The following is a 22,043-nucleotide window of genomic DNA, read 5'->3' as shown; positions in this document are numbered from 1 at the left end:
TTTGTGTAAGGTGTAAGACCTGGGTCCAGGTTCAATTTTTGCACCTGGACATCCTATTGTCCCAGCGCCATTTGTTGGAAAAACTGTCCTTTCTTCATTGAATTGTCTTTGTGACTTTGTCAAAAATCAGTTGACTATATTTATGTAAGTCTATTACTGGGCTCTCTGTTCTGCTCTTTGTACTGCATGTCTATTCTTACACCAATAATATACTACCTTGTTCATTGTAGCTTTATAGTAAATTTTAAAATCAGGTGGTATGTGCTTGCTTCGGCAGCACATATACTAAAATTGGAACGATACAGAGAGGATTAGCATGGCCCCTGCACAAGGATGACACACAAATTTGTGAAGTGTTCCATATTTTTAAATACCACATGTTCTCACTTATTGGTGGGAGCTAAAAATTAATATATAAATTCACACACACACACACACACAAATGGGGGGGGGAAGAAGATATAACAACTACAATTACTTGAAGTTGATACGACAAGCAAACAGAAAGGACATTGTTGGGGGGGGAGGGAGGAGAGGGAGGAGGGAGGGAAGTTTTGGTAAGGGGCAACAATAATCAACCACAATGTGTATCGACAAAATAAAATTTAAAAAAAAAATCAGGTGGTATGAGACTACCGACTTTGTTCTTAGTACTGTCAGCAACTTTAGATATTTTGCCTTTCCATATACACTTTAGAATCAGTTTGTTGCTACATGAAAAACAGCATGCTGAGATTTTCATTGGGGTAGCATTGCAGTTATAGATCATGTTAAAAATTTACTTTTTAACAATATTGAGGCTTCCTATCTATGAAAATAGAATGTCTCCATTTACTTAGATCTATAATTTCTTTTCATGTTTTGTAGTTTTCTGAATCCAGACAGATCCTGTAATTTTTTTTAGATTTATACCCAAGTATTCCTTTTTTTCTTTTATTGGTGCTAAAGTAAATGGTATTTTTTAAAATTCCAAATTTAATGGGTTAACTGCTTGTATATAGGAGAGCAATTGACTTTTATCTATTAACCTTCAGTCTTGCCACCTTGCTATACCAGCATATTAGTTCAAGAATTTTTTTTGTAGATTCAGTGCAGTTTTCCACATAGAAAATAATGTTATTTGTTTATAAATCAATTAAATTACTTTCTTTCCATTAAATGTACTTTTTCCTCTTTTCTTTTCTCATCATGCTAGCTAAGACTCCCATTGTGGTGTTCAATAAGAGTGGTGAGAGAAGACATTGTGGCCATGTCCCCAATCTTAGGGGGATGTGCCCAGTCTCTCATCAGTGAGCATAAAGCTAGCAGGACGCTTTTTGTAAATGTTCTTTATGAAGTTTAAGAAGTTCTACTCTACTTTTAGTTTGCTAAGAGTATTTACCATGAATGGGTGTTAGATTTTGCCAAATGATTTTCTGTATCAATTGATATGAGCATATTTTTCTTATTTAGCCTGTTGATATGGTGATTACATTGATTTTTGAATGCTGAAATAGCTTTGCACAGCTGGAATGTGTGTGCAATTGTCAATGTGTGCAATTTTTTTTAAACATTGTTGGATTTCCTTTGTTAACATTTTGTTGAGGATTTTTGCATCTATATTAATGAGAGATGTTGGTCTGTAGTTTTCTTTTCCTGTAATGTCTCTACCTGATTTTGGTATTAGGGTAAAGCTGCCTCCGTATTTGGAGTTAGGAATTTTTCTCTTTGCTTCTATTTCCTGAAAGTAATTGTGAAAGATTGGTATTATCTCTTCCTTAAGTGCTTGTGGCAGTTCATACATAATATGATCTCAGTCTGGTGCTTTCTGTTGTTGGAAGGTTTTTAATTATTAATTCAATTTTTAAAATAGATACTGGCTACTCAGTCTATTTCTCCTTGTGTGAGTTCTGGAAGTTTGTGTCTTACCAGGAAATGGCCCATTTTATCTAAATTATCAAATATGTAGGCATAGAGTTGTTTGTAATATTCTTTTACTATAATTTTAATGTCCATGTGATGAGTAGTGATGGTCCCTCTTTTGTTTCTGATTTTATTTATTTGATTGTTTGTGTCTTACCTCTTTTTTCTGCATTCCCCTGACTAAAGCTTTATAAATTGTATTGATCTTTTCAAAGAACCATCTTCTGGCTTAATTTTTTATAGTGTTTCCTGTTATCAGTGCCATAAGTTTCTCCTCTGATTTTTATTGTTTCCTTTGTTCTGCTTCTTTTAGGCTTAATTTACTCTACTTTCTATACTTTTCTATGGTGGAATCAGGTTATTGATTTAAGATCTTTCTCTTTTTCTAATACATGCATATAATACTATAAATTTTACTTAAGGCACTGCTTTTGCTGCATCCTACACATTTTTATGTTGCATTTTCATTTAGTTTAAAATATTTTTTAATATCTCTTGAGATTTCTTTTTTGACCTATGGGTTACTTATAAGTGTGTTGCTTAATTTTCAAATATTTGGGCATCTTCCAGCTATCTTTCTGTTGTTGACTTCAGGCTTAATTTCATTGTAGTTTGAGAACATGCTTTGTATAATTTCTATTCTCTTAAAAATTTTTTAATTTTTTTAATGTTTTTAGATAATTTATTATACATACACATGAGGTACAACATTGATTTTCAATAATTGCGTACAACGTGTGATGGTTAGATCAGGATATTTAGCTTACAGTGTGCAATCATTCTTTGTGTCCATTCACTAGATCCTCATTAGTCCCCTCCCTCCCCTGCTCCCCTTCCCTTTTCCACCTCTAATTTTCTAAAAGTTCAACATATTAATGTGATTGTTGTTTCTTTCTTTCTTTCTCATCTTTCCTTATTGCTCATTTGTTTATTTATGTATTCTACTCTTTCAAATTTGTTGAGGTGTGATTTAAGGCCCAGAATGTGTTCTGTATTGGTGACTGTTCTACATAAGCATGAGAAGAAAGTGTTTTGTGCTGATTTTGAATGGAGTATTTTATAAATGGCAATTATATCAGCTAGGATTTATAGTGATGTTCAAATCATCTATATCCTTACAGATTTTTTGCCTGCGTGACTTACTAATTACTGACAGAGGAATGTAGAAATATCCAACTATAAAAAGTAAATGTGTTTGTTTTTCCCTTTAGCTCTATTTGTTTTTCCCTCATCTATTTTGACACTGTTGGTTAGGTGCACACACATTTAGTAATGTTATGTCTTCTTAGAGAATTGACCCCTTTACCATTATGCAATGCCCCTCTTTATGTCTGATTATTTTTCTTCTTCTGAAGTTTTTATCTGAAATATGTTAGCATTAATATCGATCTTGTTTTTAACTGTTTTCTCTTTTTTCCATGTTTGCTTTGGCTTCCCACCCCAATTTTTTTTTTTTGTCCTTTCTGGTTTTAATGAAGTATTCTATATAATTCCATTTATCTCCTCTCTCAGCATATCATCCATACTTCTTTTAAAAAAAAATTAAATGCTGCCCTAGCATTTACAATATACATTTTTAATTTAAACCACCTTAAAATAACATACTGATTTATGTGTATTACAGGAAGCTTATACTGGAATATTTCTGACTCATTCTGTTTCTTATGACATTGATGTCATTCATTCACTTACCCATATGCTATAATCATCCAATACATTGTTATTATTACTTAAAGTTATGTTTTAAATCAATTAGGAATAAGAAAAATAAAGGATTCTATTTTACCTTTATTCCTTCTTTGACACTTCCTTTTTTAAAATGTAGATCCAAGTTTCTAATATGTCATTTTCCTTATCTTGAAGAACTTCTTTTAACATTTTTTAGGGCAGGCCTATGGACAGTGAATTCCTTAAGTTTTGTTTAATCTGCGGAAATCTTTATTTCTCCCTCACTTTTGAAGGGTATTTTTGCTATGTATAAAATTCCAGGTTGGTGGGTATTTTCTTTTCAGTTCTTTAAATATTTCACTTCACTCTCTTCCTGCTTGTATTGTTTCTGATGAGAAGTCTTCTGTAATTCTTATCCTTTTCTTTCTTTTATATATGCCTAAGTGCAAATTTTTTCTGGTATTTATCCTGCTTGATGTTCTGTGAGGTTCCTGGGTTTATAGTTTGGTGTCTTTCATTAATTTTAGAAAATTATCAGTCATTATTACTTCAAATATTTCTTCTGTTCCATTCTCTCTTTCTTCAGCTGCTGCTATTCCAATTACACATATGTTATACCTTTTGATATGGTCCCACAACAATTGCACATTCTGTTATAGTTTTCTCTTATTCATTCTTTTTTCTCTTTGCATTTAAGTTTGGGAAATTGCTATTGACCTATTCTCATGTTCCCTGATTCTTTCCTCAGCTATATTTGGTCTACTGATAGGCTCACTGCAGGCATTCTTGATTTTTCTTATAATATTTTTGATTCTGTCTCTGTTTATACTACCCATATGTTTTTGCATATTGCCTACTTTTTCCATTAGAACCCTTAACATATTAATTATAGTTACTTTATATTCCCTTTCTGATAATTCCAGCCTTTGTGTCATATCTGAATCTAGTATTTTGTCTCTACATAGTGTTTGTCTTTTTTTTTTTTTCATGCCTTTTGAAATGTCTAATAATTTGTTGAGAGTTGAAAGCGTATGGTAATAGGAACTTAGGTGAATAGGACTTTAGTGTGATGATTTATGTTAATCTGCTTAAGAGCAGGGAAGTGTTTAATGTTTGCTATAGCAACATGCACCAGAGGTTTCAAAATCCTCTAGTGTCCGTGTTTTTGCCTATTCTTGACTTTGAGCTTCCCCAAATACTCTTCTTCACAGAAAATCTGTGTCTTGAAGCTTTCTCCACATTGTTATTATACTAGGTTTTTGCTGGTGCAGTGGCAAGGTTGGGTGAGATACAATATTCTGCAATCCTACCATTAAATCCTACAAAAGTGTAGGCCTGTGTCTGTGGTCTGTGAATTTCACAGTGATTTCACAAGTGTGTAGCTTTCCTTTTCTGCTTTTTTCTTTCAGTAGCTGTAGAATTCACCGTTTATTTCCTTAACCACAAACTTTTTGTGACTATATTTATGCCCCTCTCCCCAGGTAAAACAGAAAGAACGGAGGAGGCTAAAGTGGTGGGGGTGGGGGAGTCTCCCTATCCCCGAGTGGGAGAAGGCTGTAGTTAAGTCCACTGGAAAGTAGGCTTTTGTTATGGAGAAGGATCTGGGTGTACTTTGTACGCTTACATTTTCTCTCTCTCTGCCAGATAGAGCCCATGAAAGTGTGTGTCCGCCCACAAGACAGCAGCCCCAGGAGTTTCTCACTCTTATGCTAGTCCACACTCAACCTCTAGCAATTTATCAAAATTACTATTTAAGAGTTTCTGCCAGTTTATGGCTCCAGCAACTTCTCCTCAATGTAAGCATACCTCAGCTGTAAAGGTGTCACTCCAGATTTTAAGGTGGTATTTTGCTCTGCAACATCAGTTTTCCTTTGGGTCCAAAAAAGATCAGTGATTTCTATTTTGTGCAGTTTTTTCTTGTTGTGAGGATGTGAGTGGTGACTTCCAAGCTCTTGACATGGCAGAGCTGAAAACTGAAGTCCTCCAAACTAGTAAATTTTAAGCAGAAATTAAAATTCAAATGGGTGGGCAATTCTTCAATATGGATAATACACATGTGAAAAAATTAGAAATTGGTTTGCTTCTAAAATATATTTGTCTCACATCATCCTATTTTATGTTCTTTGTAACAACTATTACAATTGTATTTTCTAGTTGGTTCTGTTATTTTGTTCATTGCTTTATTTCATCAGGATTTATGTATATAAGAAGAGAAACCATATCTGTCTTTTTATCCCTTAATTCTTAGTGCCTGGATCAGGAGCTCAATATACTATATAGTAGTTAAACTATAAATGTTGTCATCATTTTATGATGATATATTTTAATTACCAATGTGACTGCTATTCTAAATATGAAATAAAATTAACATTTATAGAATATTTTTTATCAATCTTGTTCTCCAAAATTAAATAAAGGAATTTTTTTAGCTCTGAATATACTCTTATATATCATATTTTAAAAAGAAGACTGACTCAGCAAATATTCCCATGCAACCTGAAATAAATTTGATATTTAAATATTGTGCTGTCTTCCTCCAGTATTCCTTTATGTAAGCTCCTTGATGCCAGAATTTATCTGTTTTATTCCAGTGTTTATCCACATCCGTGTAAAATGATAATTACTCAATAGATATTGGTTAAATTAATCATTCTGAAAATGAAAAAGTGATTACATGAGTCAAGTGTAGAAATAGTTTGACATATTCAGTGATTTTTTTTTTTTACTTGAATACACATATTTTCACATCATGTGGAAGCACCACTGCCAGCAACTTACAAAATTGCCTATTTCCAAGTGCAGCAAATGCTATTCCATAAGGGGTTTAAGGGCCAGTATAGGTTTGAGATAAGCACACCCAAAGAAATCCATTTAACCATGCAATATAAGACTATGGGCTTTAAAGGAACTTTCCTTTTTATATCTTTTTTTGTGTGTGTCCATAAAGGGACAACTTATATAATGTGGTATGAAAAATATTTAAGCCATGTCTACTAAATTTATCAAACCAAGAAAATATTTCAAAACATAACCTGATTAGTATGGAGGTCATTGAAAGAAATATTTACCTGGATCAGCTTTCTAGTAAATCTCATATTCGTTTGGTATGTCCAGATAACACTTGTGTGTTTTAGGTGGTAGATGAAATGATCTTATCTGGAACAAACCTTGGGTCTTCCTGTTCAATGTAATTGACAATACATTCTTTAATACCAAAATCATGAAGGAAAACATATATTTTGATTAAAGGGAATAAAGACAATTTTATGCATTCAAATTGCTGACTGATCTTCATGGAAAAAATACACAATAAGATCAGCAGATACTATAGGAACTCACCTAATCTGTTTATTTTTTATTCATCTGCCAGAATACATGCTTTAGTGTTAAGCTTTGAAGTAACTGAAAACTGTACCCAACACTTATAAATTACATTGTATGAATCTATATATATACTACTCTATCCAAATTGCAGGCATTTGATATACTTAGCTTTTTTTACACAGCTCATGTTGCATTAAACCTGAACAGAATCACTTAATATTATTTATAGAAGTACCACAAATTGGTTTCAAAAGATTAGAAAGTTCAACTTTCCTGTTTTTTTACACTCATAGGAAAAGATACTTAGACTCACTGACATAGAAATCAGTGACCTATTGAAATAGAAAATATACAACATGAATGAGTTTTCCCAGTAAACACATATTGACAAGACACTCTGTATGATGAAAAGGATTTTGCTTCTCTCTAGCATATTTGCTTGAGAGTGGCATGTGATGTTGACATACCATATGTCCCTGGGTTCTAACAATTTTTTAAATCACTTAGCGCATTCATCCATGAGGTGAAAACCATCATCTCACTTAAGCTCATTATACAAATTATAAGCCTTTGTTCTTTTTATGTTTTGTTGGTAGGCATTAGCATGGACAATGTGAACCTATTGGAGCTGGAAGTAATGGAGTGAGATTGCTCACACCATTACTTTAAATTGAAATGCAGGCAGTTCATCCACATAGAAGTCATGAGACTCTTACACCTGAAAGGTTAAAATACTGGATATCAAACTTCAAACAACAACAAGAAAAACTCAGTACATTTTAAAGCAGCTTTTTTTTCTTCTCAGAAGCTCTACCTATGTAATAATTTTTGAAAATTTCTTATATTTGCTTCTAGTTGGTTCAGTCCCTAATTACAGCCTGTCTGCAAAACCAGCATTTTGAAACAGAAAGCAAATCCTCATGGAGCAGAAGTTGTATTCTTTTTATTTTCCTTTGTTACTAGAAATTAATTTTAGACTCATTATTAAAGAGAAAAATAGGTATACATCATTGGTTAAGTACTAATGATCCTACATTGGGGGAAAAACTTGAACTAAACAATTTCCTATCATCAAACTAATTTTGTTTAAAGAAAGCTCATGGTCCTACATAGGTGAATATTTTAAAAAATTATTTCTTAATAATACCAACTTTTTTCGCCCTGTTTTATTATAAGAGGATATTAGAAGAAAATATGGCATTTTATAACACAAGCTATTTTAAAACAGATGGGCTATGTCAATCTTCAAGACAGTTTCTGCACTTGTTCCTATAGAAATCACAACTGTTCTGGGAACTATGGAGATATCATACTAGCAAAATATAAAAGATCTTGGGCCATTTTTTATTCCCTGAGATTATAATGTAATAATTGTGCTTCATAAGCTCTCTTCTACTTATCAAATATGCAGAATTGATAGTCAGCTCTTGAATCATTTTGAGGGTGTGCTTTTGAAATTGCTGCCTACTGACAGAATCATAGAAGTATGCTCCAACACTTTAGTTTTACATATGGGGAAACTGAGGCTCTGCTGATGGCTTTGCTTCCTGTTTCCCTGAGAAACTGAAAGAATTAAGGAGGAAGATGTTCATAAATTTCTCCACCTCACTTTCCTACCTACAGCATTGCACCTCCAGAGTTAGTCTTCGTGCACATCACCAGAGGTGAACCATCTATACTACCATCATCTTCTCTTGCCTACTGAAGGGAAGTGCTGCAGCCATTCTTACCTTCCCTTTTGGCATCATTAATCTTTGCTCTCTACTGGGTCATTCCCACCAGCATACAAACATGCTACTATTTCTCCCACCTTAAAAAAGGAAGTTAAAAAAGGCTCAATGTACTCTCTTTACTTGTCTTTCAGACCTCCCTGGACTATTAGTCCCTCCTTTGTCCCCCTGCCACACTCATCGCTTTATTACCATCATTCTTTTGATGGATCATTGTCTGGCTCCCTGACTTATGTCAGAGATCTGCAAGGTTTGGGATCCACACGCAGGATGTCAGAGACATACAAGGATTGGGATCCACATACATTGCATACATTTTCACAGTTTTCACAGGTGGATGCCCTTCAGCCTGTGTTAAGAGTTCAGACTTTAAATACCCATGATAACTTATCCTGACTCAAAAGGTTTAATTAGGTCTTTGTCTATTTCCTCTTCCTAAGCAAGACCATTTTTCTTTTCTACATAGGAACCAATTGTCAACCACTCAGTGTTCAGTTTAAATATCATAGACTCATTAAATGTTCTCTAAATCTTACCTTCCTCACCAAACTGCTTTAGGTAAACAGCCATATATTATTCAAGAGGAGATCTGTTAATTTCTAAATTCCTAATCTTAGGGTTTTACACACCAGAGACTTGGCTTGTTTGTTTTCCCTTCTTATGTAGAGGTCACTGGAGGGCAGTTCTGGTGACTTTGTTGATTAGAGTACTTCTATCTCAGTATGCTGAAATCTCAACTTGAGGCTTACAGTTTGCCGTAATAGAGAAAGTGAAAGGTGAAAAATAAATCTCCGGCTCAAAAATGCTCCTGCCTGAACCTGCAACATGTCACTTCTGCGTTCCCTCCATTGGCCAGAACTTGTCATATAGCCCTAACTAACTCGAAGGGGTCTGGGAAATGTATGGAGTAGTCAATGATGCTTCCACAAATCACAATTAGGAAATGAAATAGTAACCAGTTAATCTCTTTCCTAGATCTTACCTCATTATATGTTAGTTATGTGTTTGCATGTCTGTTTCTCTGTTAGAATGCTAATAAAACAAGAGTCATAGCCAATAGTCTAATGGACCATGCTGTTTAAAACTGGAAAACATGCTACGTGACAATTTGGGGCTTAAAAGTTTTGTGACTTTCAGTATACTTACTTTGTCATAAATCAGATTCCATTATAATTTTTTAGCCATACATCCAGGACTCAGTATAAAAATTGGTACAAATCTCACATTTTCATCCTAACTTGTATTTACATCCACAGCTATTCAGTTGTGTGGCTAATTTAAGCTTTAATCTTCTGAGTTGGGAGCTGGTTTTATCACTGTTTTTTATCTATTCAGAAATAGTTCATATGAGCAAAAACTAATGTCTAAATAGAATTTACTCAAGAACATGAAAGTATGTTATGCAAATATAGAACTAGAATAGAGTAATTGCTAGCTTTTTAATAGGCTCCAATAAATGAACATATTTATGAAATAAATCCAGTCTGAGACATTTTACAAATATGTTTGATATTCTTTCCTTTGAATCCACACATGTAAAAAACAGCTCTTTTATAAACACATAATTGTTTACTTTGGACGAGATAGTATGTCAGTTTGACAGCAGGTGAAATAGAAATCCTAACCCCAATGAGGTGGGGCCTTTAGGAGGTAGTTGGGTCATAAGTGCAAAGCCCACATGGGATGAGTGCCCTTAAAAAAGTGACCCCAGAGAGCTCTTTCTCTCTGTCATGTGAGGATACAAGAAGTCAGTAGTCTGCAGCCCAGAAGAGAGCTCTCACCAGAACCCAATCATGTTGGCATTCTGATCTCAGACTTCCAGCCTCCAAAACTGTGAGAAATGAATTTCTATTTAATAGACATCTAGTCTATGGTACTTTGTTGTAAAAGCTTGAACTGACTGAGACACAAGGAAAAGAGTTAAATAAACTGTGTAGTATCACAAAATAAATTCTGCATGGCATTCATAAAGTTAGTACTGTCTGTTTAAATGCTAGGTTGATCTTAACTTATTTTCAATGAACATTAATTTCATGCTCAGAGTTCTGCAAGTCAGCTGTGGTACAGCTGATTTAGGCTTGCTATGTCTGGACCAGTCTGGATTCCAAACTTTCTATCAGGATCAGGTATGCCCCATGTGCCTTCACTCTTAGACCTGGCCGAAGGGGAGTGATTATTGAGGTGTGATCTTCTCATGACAAATAACAACCATGAAAGAAGCCAAGACAAATCACACAAGCACGTATAAAGACTCTGTTCACATCCCATTCACCCACTAACATTCCATTGGCCAAAGCACATCTCATGGCCAAGCTCAACATCGATGGGATATACCCCAGCAAAACTAGTGGGAAGCACTGCCAAGTCACATGGGGAGTTGACAGGTGCAAATTCTACAAAGGATGTGTGAGTAAAGATTCAGGAGCAAGAGTCCAATCTATCACAAAATTTCAAAGGAGAGTTGACATGCTTGAGTTGGGTCATGATGAATAGAATTTACTAATAAAATTCCAGACTGAACCCAAATCCGACATCCTGCTCTGTTACTTTTTCTGTAATTTTGTTACTCAGTTCAAAAATGTGTAATTGTGTTATTCTTTCTAAACAACCACATTCCAGAACTACCTGAAACTTGTTAATCTTAAATTCCATTGTCAAATTCACTTACCTAACTTCCAGCATTGGTCAAGCTCTAAATTGACTCCTTCTGTCATCCAAACTTCTTTTAATCACAGCCTACAAAACCTTTCATTACCTTTAAGATTACTGTATCTTATTCCTCGTCTGCAGTTTTCCTACTTTCTCTCCCATTATTTGCAAATGTTTGGAAGAAATATTACCCCCAGTATCTGTTCTGCTTCTTTCTTAGAGAGCTGTGATAATTTGTTTTCATAATACTTTTGTCACTCTTTCATTATTTGTCACCTCAATAAATACGTTGTCTTTTTGCTTTTCATGTTTTAATTATATTTATTTATTTTGTTTATGCATAACCCAAATATCTCTTCACCCTTCAATATAAATCATCTTGACTCTTTAAGTACCCTCTGAGTTGACTTACAGCTAAAATTTTTGTTTCAGTATAGTCAGCTTTTTTTTTTCTTCCATGTACTAACTTGGAAATAACGCTGAATCTAAGGAGTAAGAACAATAAAATGAGATTGTTTCCCTTTTTATATATTCTTTGGGTTCTCTCCTCTTGTTAAGAGTTAATTCCAACCACTGGATTATATAAAGGCAAATAAGAACCATTTCTGGTTCCACACCCCGTGCCTACTTTTCTCTAAGGAAACTGATCTGTATAGGAAGAAAGCAATGAAAGGAATGGATCTCTTGGAAGTAAGGAGTTAACAAGAATTGTAACAAAAAGGAGTGTTAAAAAGAGATGAGAAACTGTGGACTTGAGATCAGCAACCAGAAAAGATCATTGATATTCATGAATGTAAAAGAAACACTTGCATTGCCAAGGATTAAAAATTGTTGAGTTCAGACAAACTATTAATGCATATGTAATGTAGAAGCACAGAATTCTTGGTAAGAACTAGCCTTAGGCAATATTTCATTTTAAAACAGAGAATACTTTATATTATGATTCTACAAATGAATGTTGTCTAAATATTGTTGTTAATTGCAGAATATTTCACGATAATAAGGATCATCAAATGTTGAAAATGTACTGATTCATTTGACATTGAAAAAAAAGGAAGTACATGCATTTTCAGCATAAAAATTAAGGCTGTTCTGGGTTTGAACTATATTCACACCTTGGAAATCAGCAGAAATCAAGGCCCATCAGCTCAAAGAGGGTAGGAGAAGAGTTTTCCTGAATATTTTACAACACACCTAGAAGGAAAACAGAATTTTAATTCTCTTTTATTCACCAGTGTATCCTCAGTGCTTTACACAAGATTTGCACTTAAAAGATGCTCAATAAATATATGTTGAACAAACAAATATTGAGATGCCATGAGATATAAGTTTCTCTGTTAAACACTGGAGTGGATAAAGAGTAGAAAGAATGCAAATTTTTATTCATTCAACTAATAATTATTAAGCACTTATTATGCACTTGGGACTGTTTTAAATGCTGGGATACAGTATTACGAACCAGACAGACAAAGTCCCTGACTCCATGGAACTTATATTCTACTTGGGTGAGATAGATAGATGAGTACAAACAACCAAAAAAAAAAAAAAAAAAAAGCAAAAGAAAACATGCTGATATCAGCTAGTCTGTGGCTGGAGCTATAAAGCAAATAAAGAGAATAAAGTGAGGGTGAGAAGGACAGGAACACAGGAATTCCTAATATGCATGGGCTGATCATGGAACACCTTTGTGAAAAAGTGACACTTGAGGTGAGACCTCTGTAATTAGGAGATAGCTATGTCAGGAGCCATGGGTAATAGTGGTTCAGACAGAAGGAGGTAGACCAAGTTCAGATTCACTGTGGCAGGTGAAAGCTCTGTGGATCTTAAGAACAAAGAAGAGTCTCATGTGGCTGTAGGGTACAGAACATGGTAAATGAGAGAAGGAGTCGGGGACCAGTATATTAGAGCCTTGTGCCAGAGACGAGGAGTTTGCATTTTAAGTACAGTGGGAGAGATTTTAAGAGTGAGGGGTGGTTTATATAATTTCATTGACAATTTCAAAATATCATTCTGACTGCCTTGTTGAGAAAAATTTGGAGGGGGAAATAGTTGAGACCTAAAAGCCATTAGGAATCAATTGTCAAGACCAGAACTCATGATGGTTTGGGCTGGGTGACAGTGGAAACAGAGTTTTGACACATTTTTAAGTCAGATTGACAGGTCTTGTAGAAGGGTTGGGTGTGGATGGGAGGGAAACTGAGTAATTGAGAATGATTCCAATGTTTGGGGGTTGCGGATCTGGGTAGATGAAAAGTCATTTTATAAGAAGGAGAGATTCCTTACTGAGAGAAAAGCAAGACATAAATGATTAAAGCAAGGTTGCAGTCTAAAGGCAAGTTAAGAAAGAGCTAAAGTATAAAACACTGAAGGAATAGAGAGGAAGGTGTTACTAACTCTCATTGAGTTAATCATTTCATGTGTGTGACTCTGTGTATTAGAATACCTCACTTGCAATTATTTAAATATCAAAGGCACTTAATTATTTCATTTTATATGAAATCTGGATGTGCATGTTTAGTCCAGCACTCAATAGTATCAGAAAGGCCAATTAGTACTTTCTTTTCACTTTTCTTTCATGGTTTTGAGATGGCCGGTGTAGCTCTAACATCCTATTCTCATGTGATAGAACCTCAGCTAAGAGAGAAGGAGATGGGAAGAAAAAAATTGCTCAGTTCTCATTGGCTTTTTCTTTTAATCAGGAAATTTTTTCCTAGAAGCACTCTAGATGACACCTACTACATTTTATTTATCTGAGCTGGGCCACGTACTCACTCTAGAGCGATCACTGACAAAGGGAAACTAAATCGACAGTATGGTTGAGATCAATCATGATTCAGCTTTTGAGCCTGGGGTGCTTGCTTCCTAAAACTAATAGAAATTCTGTAAGTAATAAAGTAGGGCTATTTGCCATACTGGATATGTTCATAGATCCAAGGGTTGAATTTTTCATCTGGGTTTTCAATGATAAAAGGCAAAATTGTTATATTTGCAAACTCACTACATTCCAGGCTAAGTAGAAATCCTGGTATAGTAGGCATTCTGTGATTACACATTATTAAGCAGATAACTGATATATATTTGTTGAAAATATTACAACTTATACATGAAGAATCTAAGGTCAAAAATATAAATGACTTGCCCAAGCTAATTCGGTAATAAACGTTATTGCATGATTCAAACTCAGATCTCTTATTCCAGTCTGAACTATGCTGATTGAAGTACATTGATTTTCACTAAAATCTAATGGTAAAGTTGACCACACAACCCTAAAAGAAAACTACATCCAAGGTCTAAGAAGAGGGAGTTTCTTGAAGGTCAAGAAATACTAGAACACTAGCCACATGGTTTTTATTTCCTTTTAACTCAGATAATCTTCCTCTTCATTTGCCTTCAGCAGACCACTTCCATAACCCACCTCTCAAACTACTGAGACTACAAAAGCTTTTTACCTTCCTTGATCCTTTACAATCTCTTCACCTGCACATCAATATCACCATGATCTCTAGTTTGTTGGCCTCTCTCCATTTGTCAAGTGTATCTGTTCCATGTTGTCTTTGTTTCTTTCTTTAACCAAACTATGACATGTGGCTTCCCTCACTGAGTGAACTTCCTCTGGATCAATTACAAACCTGTGTTAATTCAACTTCCTGTCCCATTTCTTCCTCAAAAGAACTGTTAAAGGGCCGAGCCCGTGGCGCACTAGGGAGAGTGTGGCGCTGGGAGCACGGCGACGCTCCCACTGAGGGTTCGGATCCTATATAGGACTGGCCGGTGTACTCACTGGCTGATGTGCCGGTCATGAAAAAGATAAAAAAAAAAAAAAAAAAAAAAACCTGTTAAAAATGTCTGGGAAAATCCCATAAACATGTTGCATTGGCCCATTAGAAATGGATGTTTCGCATCTCACTGCACCCTTAAGTCCAACTTAGCAATTTATTTGTTTGTATTTCATCCCAACTCCTCTTATTTTCTAGAATAACTTTTCCAAATCTTTTATTCTCTCCTCAAGTCCCCTTGCTCTGGACTTTTCCACAAATACTCGGTTTCTTCTCCTAGGTACATGGTTAAATTGTTCTTTACCATCTTCTTGCTAAGCTTGGCATTGCCATGTTGGACACTGAGGTGTGACTTGATTGGTCCATGAAATGGGAGTGGAAGTAACATGTGTCACTACATGTGGAAGTTTTAAGAACCAGTGCATGATCACCACGTTCCCTTTTTTTGGCTTCAGTGATCTTCAAGTACATGTCCAGATGGAGCCTTCATAGGCCTTGTCTCTGAGTAACTGTGATAATCTCTATCCTTCCAGTGATCTGTTTGGTACATAAAGAAGAAATCCATATTTGCTGTGTTAAACCATTAAGAATTTGAATTTGTTTATCACAGCATAATTCAACACATCCTGACTAGTAAAACAGCTTTGTAGAATTCCACATAATCCTTTTCTTGATTTTTCTCCATTGGATTTTACCATTCCGTTATCTTCCCATCCTCAAACTATAATTTTGTATTCCTACCTTTCAGTCTTCATGACAGATTCCTCTCTCTTTGCTTTATCTTCTTCTTTGTTTTCTGCACAATCCACTTGGGTTAGTACATGTATCACCAATTCTTCAACTTCTATCTAAAATCTAGAAACTTTAATGTCTGTAAGTCCAATAAAGACTTTTCCTCAAATGTCCAGATGCACATGTCCAAATGCTATAGAGATTGTCTCCTAGACATTTTCCTCAGCTTTGATTTTTCTCTAATTCTCTCTAATGAAATTCTTCCTCTTATATCCTATCTCTTTGTAAATGTTACTTTAATTCACCCATATCCTAAACCAGAAATCTGGAAATAATTATAGTTTTATTGCTCTCTGTCATTCCAAATAGTCTGTAATTATGTAAATTCCACACCTGAAATAATTCTTCTATCTTCTTTTCCTGTTCTCCTACCGGGACTGCATGATCCTGAGCTGTGAGAATTTCAATAGCCTTCTGAAGCCATGTCACGTCCTCCCCCACCTAATATATACACTGTTGCCAGAGTGATATTTAGAAAATTTTACTTGGATCACATAACTCATATTTCAAAAATGACTCTAAAACTTTATTGCCAATAGCACAGAAACCATATTCCCAGCGTAGCATAAGACCACAGATTATTCATGTCCAGAATCACCTTTCTCTATTCCTCTTGCACATTCCAATCAAGTTTGTAAAAGTAGACATTTATATCTTGATACATTTGATTATGACATTTCCTCATCTGGAATGCCCTTTCCTTCTTCTTCAATGGTTACTACTGAAGCTTTTCTTTAACAACTCTCCTCTAACAAAATAAATACTTTTCTCTCTGTGTTTCAATGGTAAATTATAGATAGTGTTTATTGAATGTTTGTCACCTGTATTAGTGTCCTAGGACTGCCATAACATATTACCATAAACTTGGTGGCTTAAAACAACAGAAATTTATTCTGTCACAATTCTGGAGATAAGAATTTAAAAATTAAGGTTTTCCCAGGGCTACACTCCCTCTAAAAACTCTAGATAAGAATCCTTCCTGCATTTTCCTGGTTTGTGGTGGTTACTGGCAGTCCCAACATTCATAGACTTGAGGACACATCACTCTAATCTCTGCTTCCATTTTCACATTGCCTTCCTACCTGTGTGTCTCCTCCACATCTCTGTAACCAAATTTCCCTCTTTTTTCTCTTATAAAAACACTAGTCATTGCATTTAGTATCCACCCTTATCCAGAATAACATTATTTTAATTTGATTACAGCAGCAAAACCTTATTTTCAAATAAGGTCTCATCCGCAGGTACTGGGGGTTAGGACTTAAACATATTTGGGGGAGAGGAACACAATTCAATCTACTACCCTACCTTTTGGCACAATGCTGGGCACTTATAATGCACAAAATAAAATGGCACCTTTTTGTTTTTAGGTAAAAAAAGAGCTTATTCCTGACAATTTTATATGATTCAACCTAATATTAACACATTGAATTTTCACAGCATCTCTATCAGATGATACCATTACTATTTCCATTTTAAGAGAAGAACACTGAAGAAGTTAATGAACTTGCTCAAAGTCACATAATTAGTAACTGATAAGCCGAAAGTCAAACTTACTGAAACTAACTCCACCATTTCCTCTCTAAATCATTATAGTAGGTCACTTCTCTTTGGCTGTATTGCATCTTCTTATGTACAACTCTATGATATTATTTATCACATAAATTATGTGTATGTTCTTTATTCTATTCTCTGAGTTGCTTTAGGAAGTCCTATTCACAGCATATTCTCAACACAAAATGTAGTGTGTGCCATTAGATAGAAAACAAATGTTCTTCAAACAGAAAAATATCAACCAACGCATGGTCTGGAAAATGTTTGCTCTTCTAAAGAGAAAAAAGAAGGTACTTGGGAATACTAAAATTTATTACTATCCCCAACCCTTTCATGATATAAGGACAATAGAGACTGAGAAACTACTGGATATTTGGTCTTAGCCTCATGTGACAGCATCCTCTTCTCCTCATTCAAACATCATCCATATCTGATTCTCACCTCCAGTTCTACCATTGAAAGTCTTCCTCTAATCCTGACTTATACTTAAATGACAGTTCAGCCCAGATTAGGCCAAAATAAATCAATTATTTTCTTCCACATGTGCGGAGTTACTGAGCTTCAAGATCTGAAACTGTTATCCTTTCCTTTTTTTCAAATGTCAATGTGCTTTTTTGATTTTAAAGTCAATATGGAAATGATTTGTCTAATTAAAGAAAAATCAGTTAGAAGGTGTATATTTATGTGTGATTATTTAGTTAAAAAGAGCAATTCTGCCCTTGAGTGTAATGAGCTAGAACAGCATCACTCCCAACTTTACAAAGAGTAGGAGTTAGATTAACTTGATATTTTTAGTTTTATTTTTTGGTGGCTGGCTGGTACAGGGATCCAAACCCTTGACCCTGATGATACAACACAATGCTCTAACCAAGTGAGCTAACCAGCCGGCCCTAACTTCATGATTTTTACAACTTTTTCAGCCTATCAGAGAGCTGGGATGGCAAGCAAACAAACAGACTAAAATCTGAGGAGACTCAAGCCCTTGCACATACTTATCTAGGGTAGAGACAATCAGACATTTGACAAAGGCTGAATGTGGCCTGGCAGAACAGTGTGAAACCCCTGGGTACTTCAGAAATTAGTGGAGGCTATGACTTCTTGCAGGAACCCATTGGGTACTCACAGAAAATATCAAAAGAGTCTTTTTAAAAAATTTTTTTATTGAATCAAAATTGATTATACATATTTAGGGGGTTCAACATTGAGATAAGTTGATCAAATCAATATTACTAGCATATATATTGTTCCAAATCGTAATTATTCTTTATGCCCCTTGTCCAATCCCATCCCATCCCCTCCCCCCTCCCCCCTCGAATCACCCTAGATTTCTTCTCTTCCTCTGAAAGAATAATGGTTACTCTGTTGATTTGCTGCCCAAATGATCTGTCCAGTGCTGAGAGGTGTGATCAGATCCCCCAATACACTCATAGAGCAGATGCTTCTTCTCTCTGAAATGGGCTCTGTGGAGAGAGACATCCTCCTCCTTTCTTTATCTCTGCTGGTGACTCCTTGTATCAACTCACTCCAGTGGCTGGCAGACCATCTGCATGGTGGTTGTGGTGTCTAGCCACCTTTATGGCAGCCATGGTTATTGTGCTGGCTCTGGTTGGCCAACCACATGGAGGAGATGTTTTTGGCATGCTCCTTGGGGCTGGCAGTGTGCCTAGTTGTGGAGAGTGTCTGATACCTGGCTCAGTTCCCTGGGTCCCGGAGTGGGTCCCAAGGTGCTGGTACGGTGTGCCTGATTGTGGGATGGGTGTCGGTCCCCTTCTGCATGCCTCAGGTCCCCAGGCAGGCCCCAAGGAGCTGGTGTGGTGTACCTGGTTCTGGGAGGGTGGTCTGGTCCCCTTATCCATGCCCCAGGTCCCCAGGTGGGCCCTGAGGCACTGGTGAGGTGTGCCTGGTTTTGGGGGGTGGTCCAGTACCCTGTTCCATACCCTGGGTCCCTGGGCAGACCCTGAGGCAATGGAACAATGATCCTGGTTGTGGGAGGGGGCTCTGGTCCCCTTCTTCATGCCTCGGGCCCCCGGGCAGGGCCCTGAGATGCTGTCACATTGTGCCTAGTTGTGGTAAAGGGGTCCAGTGTGTAGCTGCTAGCCCTGGGGCCCTGGGTGGGCCCCATGGCATTGGTGGTGGGCCTGGATGTGAAAGTAGGGTCCATTCCACAGCCCTAATCATTGGGTTCCTGGGCAGGGCCCTGGAGTGTTGGTGGGCCCCAAGGCATTGGTGGTGTGGTCTGGGCCAGAACTAATTTTTTGTCCTTTTCTTACTTCAAAAACAGGGGAACTTCCTGTGGGAACCAGTACTTGAGCTGTGTGGTTGAGCTAAATTGCTGCTTTGCTGCTGTTTCCCTAAGGAAGGCTTTTTGTGCAGCTCAGGTTTTAATGGTTGACTTTATAGGTACTTCTGGCTCTCCAGAGAGCTGATGCACCTGGGTTATATAGAAACTCTGATCTGGGCCTGAGTTTTTTCATCAAAATGCAGCCTATGCAGTTCTGTATTCCCGACCGGTCTCCTCTTAGTGGTCCTGTGCTGACTGGGGGGCAGGTCAGCTGTCCTTGCTATGTCCCAGTGTTCTCCTGGTCGGCCCGTCTCCTGCACTGCCTGTGCTCTAAACACTTGCCATGGGATTGGCCCTGCACCAGTCCCTTGAGTTGACTCACCGGCCTCTGAATGGCTCCCCTTTTTCAGCTGTTCTGGCTCCTTGCTCCTGTGTGGGTACACAGGAAACCTGTTAGTGGTCTTGCTGTCCTGGGGGCCACCAAAGTCCTCTTCTCCCTTTCCACTTCCAAGTAACTCCATCTAAAGGGCACAGCTGAGGCTTCTGCTGGCTCCTGCTCCATGTACTGCAGCATTAAAGTGGCTGCAGCCTGAAATGCTGAAAGCCAGTTTTTCTTTCTCTCATCGTGGTTTCTCCCACCTTCATGAACTCCATAGGTCTCTCCTCCTCTTCACCTGAGTGCCAGCAGCCCCAGCTTGGCTGAGGTTACACTTTTATAGTTGTAAATTCATTGATTTATGGGAGAGAGTGATGCTGGGGACCATCTATTCCGCCATCTTGACTGGAACTCCTCCAAAGAGTCTTAAGACACTTTTCATTGCAGTGTAAAAGTTGGAGGGGGCCGTGAGGGAGAAGAGCAGTCATACAAGAAAGGCAAGAAGTGCCACAAGACCCTTCTCCCCTGTCTCCCTTGGGAAATGAAATGACTCTTCTGCAGGCAGAAGTGGAACAAACAATCTCAGCTTTAGGGCACTGACAAAAATTGATTTCAGAAGGGAGAAATAGAATGGAAAAAACAACCTCATCCTCAGAGAGGGACAAGAATACATGCTTGGCTCAGAACTTTGTGTGGTTGAGGGGCAGGATCACTGAGAAGGCCACACATCTGAGACCTGGGGCAGGGCACCTCACTATGAAGTTTAATCAGAAAAACAGTGTTCTTTATTGCCTCCCCCAAACACCAAACTCTGTTGAGAACAAAAGGAAAGAAAAAATCCTGAAGGCAGACAGAGGAAAAAGAAAACGTAGTGTACAGACAAATGAGGATTATGGCAGACTTCAAGTCAGAAGACAAGTGACAAATTCAAAGTGGTGAAAGAAAAGAAACTATTGTCCGAATTCTATACCTAGAAAAATTATCTCTCAAAGATGAAGAAAACATGTTTTCTTAAGAAACAAAATCAGAGAGAATTCATCACAAGTAATCCCACTTTCCAAGAAAAATGAAAGGAACTTCTTTAGGCTGAAGAAAATTATATCAGACTGAAATTTGGATCTAAACAATTAAATGAAAAATGTTAAAAGAGAAACAAAATAAATATCAAATAATTTTTATTTTATTTATTTTAATTTCTATAAAAGATGACTGTGCAAAGGTAAAATAGTACCAAAGTATTCTGACTTATGCATGTGTAAAATTAAATTGTATGAAAACAATAGCATAAAGCATATAAAAGAAGAATTGGAAATAATGTCATAGTCATACACTATATATAAAGCAGTGTAATATTTGAGAGTACACTCTGATTAATTGAAAATATTTATTTTAAACTCTAGAAAAACCACTAAAATATTTTTAAAGAGATTAAAATAAGTTCATAGAGTAAATAAAATGAAATCATAGGGAAAGATTTAATTTACCAAAAAGTGGGTGGGGGGGGGGAGAAAGAACAGATGAATCAAATTCAAAGCATATCTAAAATCACAACAAAAATAAATAGCCTAAAAACATGGGTTAAAAGACAAAGAATGTCAGAATGGATAAAAAAGCAAGACCTAACTATACTTTGTCTATAAGAGCCTTACTTTAAATAAAATGTCATAGATATAAAGTGAAAGGATGCAGAAAGGAACACCATAAAAAGAATGACCAAAAGAAAGCTAGAGTAGGTATGTTAGTATGAGACAATGTAGTCTTCAGAAGACTGAATACCACCATAAACAAAGAGAGACGATACATAATGAAAATCAGTCACTTCTCCAATAACACCAACGATCATCAATGTACATGCAATGAACAACAGAGCTTCAAAATACATTAGGCATAAAACTCATGACTGGAAGGAGAAATAGAAAACTCCACAATAATAGTTGGAGATTTCAACACTCTTTTCTCATTAACCAATAGAATAAGCCAGTAGTAAATCAGTA

At 36.4% G+C, this 22,043-nt stretch overlaps 1 non-coding gene across 1 annotated transcript; it reads left to right on the top strand.

Annotated features, from left to right (window-relative positions):
- The first annotated feature begins 261 nt into the window (after nt 1-261).
- LOC134364279 (U6 spliceosomal RNA) lies at nt 262-368 on the top strand. Its single transcript, XR_010021821.1, has one exon. It is a non-coding gene; the product is annotated as a U6 spliceosomal RNA (small nuclear RNA).
- Nucleotides 369-22,043: the final 21,675 nt, after the last annotated feature.

This window comes from Cynocephalus volans, chromosome 15 (genome assembly GCF_027409185.1).
Source record: "Cynocephalus volans isolate mCynVol1 chromosome 15, mCynVol1.pri, whole genome shotgun sequence".
Classification (NCBI taxonomy): domain Eukaryota; kingdom Metazoa; phylum Chordata; class Mammalia; order Dermoptera; family Cynocephalidae; genus Cynocephalus; species Cynocephalus volans.
This window is presented reverse-complemented; position numbering and strand designations above follow the sequence as displayed.